A 6,180-nucleotide genomic window follows, 5' to 3' on the forward strand; every position below is an offset into this window, starting at 1 on the left:
AAAGTCAGCCTGATATAGTCATATTCATCAACCTTTCAAAGTAGCAAGTAATTAGATTGACAAAAAATGCTTAAATGTCCCCAATTTTGAATGGTTTAACCCAATCCTACGTTAAACAATTCCAAAAACATAGGAAAACACGAAAAGCTTTCTAATAATTTTATGAGTTAATTTTACCTTGTTACCCACTTACACAAAAGCAAACCGTGTAACCAATCTCATTTAAGAATACAGATATTAAATTCCAGATTAAAATTTAGTATAGTGACTTTGGAGGCATCACGACTACATGAGATTTTACCAGAATGCAATCCATCATAATGGGGGGCTCGAGAGTCTCACAGCCCTGAGTTAAATCCCACCCTTCACACACACCAGCAGTGAAATGTTGCTTTAGCTCTTAGCTTCTCTAGTAGTTTCCTCAATCACAATATGAAGGGAAAAAATAGTACTCACCTAATAAGGCAGTTAGAAAGATGAAATGAAAAACTGTCTAAAAAACTCTCAGCACAATTCCTTAACATCGTACTAGTCAATATCCCATAAACGTTATCTATTACAATTGTTGCTCTTATTACAATTCCTTAACCTAGTACATAGTAAATAGCCCATAAATGCTATCTATTACAATTGTTGTTCTTATTGACACATAAAACACCAAATCAGTCGTTGCAACAACAAAAGAAGACATTTGATAAAGAGTCAACATCTAAATCTGATTTCAAAATATTTTTAAAACTTAGGACTATAGGGAAATTTCCATATCATAATGAAACAATACATACAGACACTAACATCAATCCTAGGAGTATTCTGCAATCTTAGCTAAAGCAATAAAATAGTAAATGAAAAAATAAATCTGAATATTGACAAGGAAGAGGTCAGAATGATAATTATTCACAAATGATATGGACTGTATACACAGAAAAGTAAAGAAAACTCACAGAATATTTATCACATCTGATGAGAATTCATTAAGGCAGCTGGATACAATGTTAGTATACAAATCAAAATGAGGTGAGAAAGGGAAGGAATAGGTGGGAATAAGCAGCTGGCTCCCCATCTCTCTGCCCAAACGAAGGCATATGCTGATAACAAGATAACCAACTATTTAGTACTAAGGAATATCAGTTGTATATAATGTTTACAGCAATTTACAAAATGTTAACTGTCCCTTGAAAGGCTCTACTTTATTTCTATAACTTTAGATGATAACCTCAATTAGAAAATACTCCATTATTTTAACTAAGAAATTTACTCTGAATCCAGTTTGTATTATTTTTCAAGTTTTGTTTTAAACTCTTAATTTGGTTAATCTGTGATTGGTTAATCCTGCCCACCTAACCCCTCCCTCCCCCCCCCGTAATTAACTGAAAATTGTTGATCCATAAAATTCCTTCTGCTGCCATCCCCTACTATTTTTTTTAAACTCCCTGTCTGGAATAAATGTATGCTTAGCTCCACCGAACACGCAGATCTAAAAAAGTTGCTAATGTCTAATCATACTAACTTTAAGGCTTTAAAAGAAGATTCAGAGGCATTTAATGACTTGTCCAAGGTCACAGAAAGGTGATACAGATCCAACCATCTTTTCACTACACTGCCTAAATTCCAACAGCTGTCCGCAGTCTTGAGCTTTCACTGTTTCTCAATAATCTTAAATCTGAGATTCAGTTAGGGAACTAAAATAACTACTGCACTTCTCATTCTTCTTAGAAAACATTCACACACTGCTTCACTCATCAAATATTTACTGAAACGTACTATGTGCAAGGAACCAGGGTGAAACAAAACAGGCAAAATACCTGCCCTTAGGAACTTTATATTTTATTCAACTCAGAAAGATACATTTAATGTAAATGGTATCCAGCTCACTTCACTCTATAAATTAATTTGGTCCCTGGGACGAAGCCATCTATTGCTGCCCTAAAGAATCCTCTTTGGGACCTGAATCTAGGTATCAAATTTCTGAGATCTAAAGATCCTGCACTTAGGTAAATATCAAGCTCAAAGGCTGAAGACATGTTCAAGACCAAAATTCTGACAGGATTTAACTGCAGCTAATCTCCCCCCAACTCCACCTCACTTGTATCCTTTAAACCTCAGAAAAGCAGCTCTCTGCAGTTTTATTACATGTCACAACGCCCGGCCACGGCCAAACTTCAGCCATCACGCAAAGAACACATCAGAGGAAAAGACAGCCCCTCTCCTTACAAATATACTGTGACAAGCTACCTTGCAGGTGAAAAGGGATCTATGAAAGTTCTGTGGCACACTTTTTTTAAATAAAGGATTATTATATTATTTTATGAAAGAGTCATCCTTCTGGAAGGAAAAAAAAAGAATCTTGAAAATATAGGGAAGCATTCCAATCCCCAGAACACAGCTATTCACATAAAACTAATGTTGTATACATACATACACACACACAAGTATTTTGAGGAGAGCAGAAAACAGGCTCAATTTTGGTTATGCAATATGCACTAGTTACCTCATTTGACTGACAATTCATAAAGTTTCTAAGTGAAAACAGAGAGTTTCACTTTTGTCTCTTCTAAAGTTTGAAGTTTACTTCCTAGTTACTAGCTTAAGTCCACTTCCTAGTTACTAGCTTGGTGGATTTAAATCTACCAATTTATTTGAAGTAGATGGCTTAAAGTATTTATACCCATACAAATATTTTTTAAATAGTTCCAATATGAGTAAAAATATAATACTATGTTAATATGGAAAGCAAACAAATATATTGTTTCTTTTTAAAAAACACATAAATACCTTGATGGAAGTATAAAAATACACGCATTATACTGCTCCAAAAATATTTCCCCCCTCGGGCTGGCCCCATGGGGTAGTGGTTAAGTTCCGGCTCCACTTCCTTCTGTGGCCAGGCGTTTGCAGGTTCCTATGTGGTCGGCGACCTAGCACCGGTGGTCAGGCACACTGTGGTGGCATCTCACATGACAGAGAAAGACTGGCACAGATGTTAGCTCAGCGACAATCTTCCTCAAGCAAAAGAAGGAAGACTGGCAACAGATGTTAGCTCGGGGCCAATCTTCCTCACCAAAAAAATTTCCCCAATACCAGTGAGACGATCTGACACACACACTGAAAACAGCAGCACAATGGTAATACTTTGGATTAACAACTACTGCCTTTGTGTAAGGAGGAGTTCATTAAACTAGGAAATTAAACTTGATGGCCAAGACCACTTTCAGTAATTTGATTCTCGATCCTACAATTTTATGCCTAAACTTCTGAAGCAGGCAGATCTGCATTATCTGATTCTATGTTAAAGAAGTACTCTAGTCAAAACCAATTTTAAAAACTCACACACTTCTTTCCACTGTTCACATTTAAGAGATGTGAAAAATATGAGCTACTTTTCCCACTTTGAAACAAATTGGCTGTGTTGAATAAATACTCAACACTGAAGAGAACTATCAGCAAAAATGATACCAAATCTATTAAATATTGCTTAGTATACATATGACCACGAGATCCTGCTTTAAGTACTAACACTTTATCACATACTCAACATCAAAAACTAAAGTTTAAGGTATTCAAAGTAGAATAGAGGGGATTAGCAGATAAACTGTTCTAACTCCCAATATTAAATCCAAAATTATTTCCCTGTAAATAAACTGCAGCCTGCAATAATCTTCTAAATTTAACCAGTAACAGTTAACTAACACACAAGAGCTCCAAAATCAACTTTCCCAAAGTGCCTAAAATAACAATGCACTATCCTTGCTTTCCAAAATTCTTGAGCATCTTCAATTACCTCAAGTACTACCATAAAATTCTAAAAATAATCTCAAAGCAGAAATTTAGCAGGCTGTGAGTATATACACAGTCCATTTTAGGACAGCAGACCCTATTCGAAAACCAAGCACAGGTAGGAGATAACTATGCCAAAACTACAACAGGGTGGGGCGTTCGTTACTCACCCTGATAAACCAACACAGCTTCGGGAGCTGCTCACAATAAACTCCAGCTACCCCCGTAACCCCAACACGACTAAAGCAATGTTATCCTTTTGCCCAAAATGCTTTTCACCCAAAAGACAAATAAGTCATAGCCAAATACTCTTCAGGATATGGTGCAAGCCATGATAGTGCACTTCACATCCTGAAAGCAAAATCCAGAACAAAAGGAGCATTTCTCATTACTCACTATAAAAGATTTGAAGCTTCAAAAACAGATTTTTTTTTTTTTTTTAACTTAGGTGAGTGACCATTTGAATGAGTGGCTGAGTCAAGAGCAAAGGGTAAACGATGGAACAAGGTCAAACTCAGGGGACAAAAGATTCCTGGAGTAAACATGGCCAGAAAGGTTTCCCTTCTTAAGGACAGTTTCTATACTCAATGGGGGGAAAACGGGAAAAAGAAACAGAAAGAGGAAAAGGAACCAACCGAACCCTCTACTTCCACAGAGAGTCACCTGGTAAACGGACCTGCCCCGCCAGGCAGGCAATTCGGTCCTGCTGGAGACCCTTTTGCAAAGAGCAGGCCCAGAAGGCTCCCACCTTCAAAACACAAACCGTGCTCATCAGGGATGACCAGTGGCTATTCTATTGTTTTAAAAAGGAAGGAGGAGGAGAAAGTTTAATTAAGCAGCCAGATAGAGGAGTGTAGGAATGTAAGGGTCGCTCCCAATAAAGACCCGGCACCGTCTGCTCCAGGAAAACAATCGGCCAGAAGGGAGCGGATGGAAGCCCGCTAAGTGCACCCCGCTTCCCACACGCAGCCCGCCCTGGGAACGACGCCCCAAAGGCGGCGGGGCGGGGGGCGCGGGGAGGAGGCCCTGGCGGCGGGGCCGGGGCAGGGGCGGGGGCCGGGCCGGGGGCCGCCTCACCTTCTGCGCCGCGCTCTGCTGCAGCACGTTCTGCTCCACGGTCATGGCCCCCGCGGCGCCGGCGGCCGGCTTCTCGAGCCTCCGCCGGCCCTGGCTGCCGCGCTCCGCCGAGCTCCAATGCGCGGCGCGGACGGCCGGGCAGGACAGCGCCCCCGCCAGCCAGGCGCGAAGACGATGGCGGCCGGCGTGCGCGGGCACCGCGGGCGGGCGGCGAGGCGCCGACAGCGAGGGCCACGGCGGCGGCCCCACGACTCCGCGCGGCCCGCCTCAGAGCGGCTCGCTGGCCGCGGCCCGGGCCAGGAGCGGACGGACGGCGGACGCCGGCGGGGAGCGAGCAGGGCGGGCCGCGTCAGGCGCGCGCTCCTTCGCCGGCGGCTCGCCGGCCACTGCGGGGCAGGGAGAGGGGACACAGGGAGCGGCCGTCCGGAACGGCGCTGTCCTCCTGCCGCCGCGACTCCTCCTCCCTCCCAACCGCCGGCTCCGCCCCCGCCGAGCCGCGCCGAGCCCCGCCCCGCCCCGCCCCGCCCCGCCCCGCCCCGCCCCGCCGAGCCCCGCCGAGCCCCGCCGAGCCCGCCCGCCGGCCGCCCTAACCCTACACTGTGACCCGCGGGGCGGGGAGGCGGGGCGGGGCCGCCTCGGAGCCCCGCCCCCCGCTCGCGGCTCCGCCCCCGCGCCGCGCGGGCCCGGTGCTCCAGCGGTGGGGCTAGGGCGCGCCCCGCGGGTCCGGCCTCGGAGCCCCCCCTGCGGCAGGTTACGCGACGCCTGCGCTTGACTCGGCGAAGCTCCAACCCGAGGCTGGAGGGCAGCTTCTTCCCCGTGCCCAGGACTTGTGGGATCGCTGGCTTTCCGAACTCCTCCGCGACAAAATGTTTCCCTTCAGGCCCAGTAAGGTCCCCAGACCGCGCTGGGTCCGGAACGCCGGCTCGTCTCTGAGTCCTCTCCCCTCGCTTTTCTAGGAATTTCACAAGCCATCAACTTGCCTGACAGGAAAAGTCAACTGTGATTTATGCAAAGGGCTGTCCGAAGTTCTTATGCTGAAACGTACTTTTTTCCTTAACTAATTATTACATAAATGAATATTGACATTCTCCGTCTACTTCATTCATTCAAACATGTGCCAGTCACTGCTAGGCTCTGGGAAAATAAGATTTATTTCCCGGAGATTTGATACAAGTGAAATATGGTCTATACAACAGGCAACATTACAAAGTTTCACTGCCTAGATGGTACAGAATTCTAATTCCCAGTTGCCAATTATCAGTTAACCACCCCGCATGGAATATTTGACTCTATATGGAACTATAGAGAAAACCTAACCTTAAGAAA

At 44.8% G+C, this 6,180-nt stretch overlaps 1 protein-coding gene across 4 annotated transcripts in view; it reads right to left on the bottom strand.

The window, feature by feature from the left end:
* LOC139074335 (ubiquitin carboxyl-terminal hydrolase 25-like) overlaps nucleotides 1-5,323 on the bottom strand; it is a 126,228-nt gene extending 120,905 nt beyond the window's left edge. For 2 of the 4 annotated variants that reach the window (XR_011523849.1, XR_011523850.1), the window contains exon 1: nucleotides 4,855-5,323. The gene's annotated coding sequence lies outside the window, so the exon portion shown is untranslated. The remainder of the gene's footprint in view (nucleotides 1-4,854) is intronic. The other 2 variants (XR_011523851.1, XR_011523848.1) reach the window with 2 other exon arrangements.
* Nucleotides 5,324-6,180: the final 857 nt, after the last annotated feature.

Source organism: Equus przewalskii, chromosome 11 (genome assembly GCF_037783145.1).
Source record: "Equus przewalskii isolate Varuska chromosome 11, EquPr2, whole genome shotgun sequence".
NCBI lineage: Eukaryota > Metazoa > Chordata > Mammalia > Perissodactyla > Equidae > Equus > Equus przewalskii.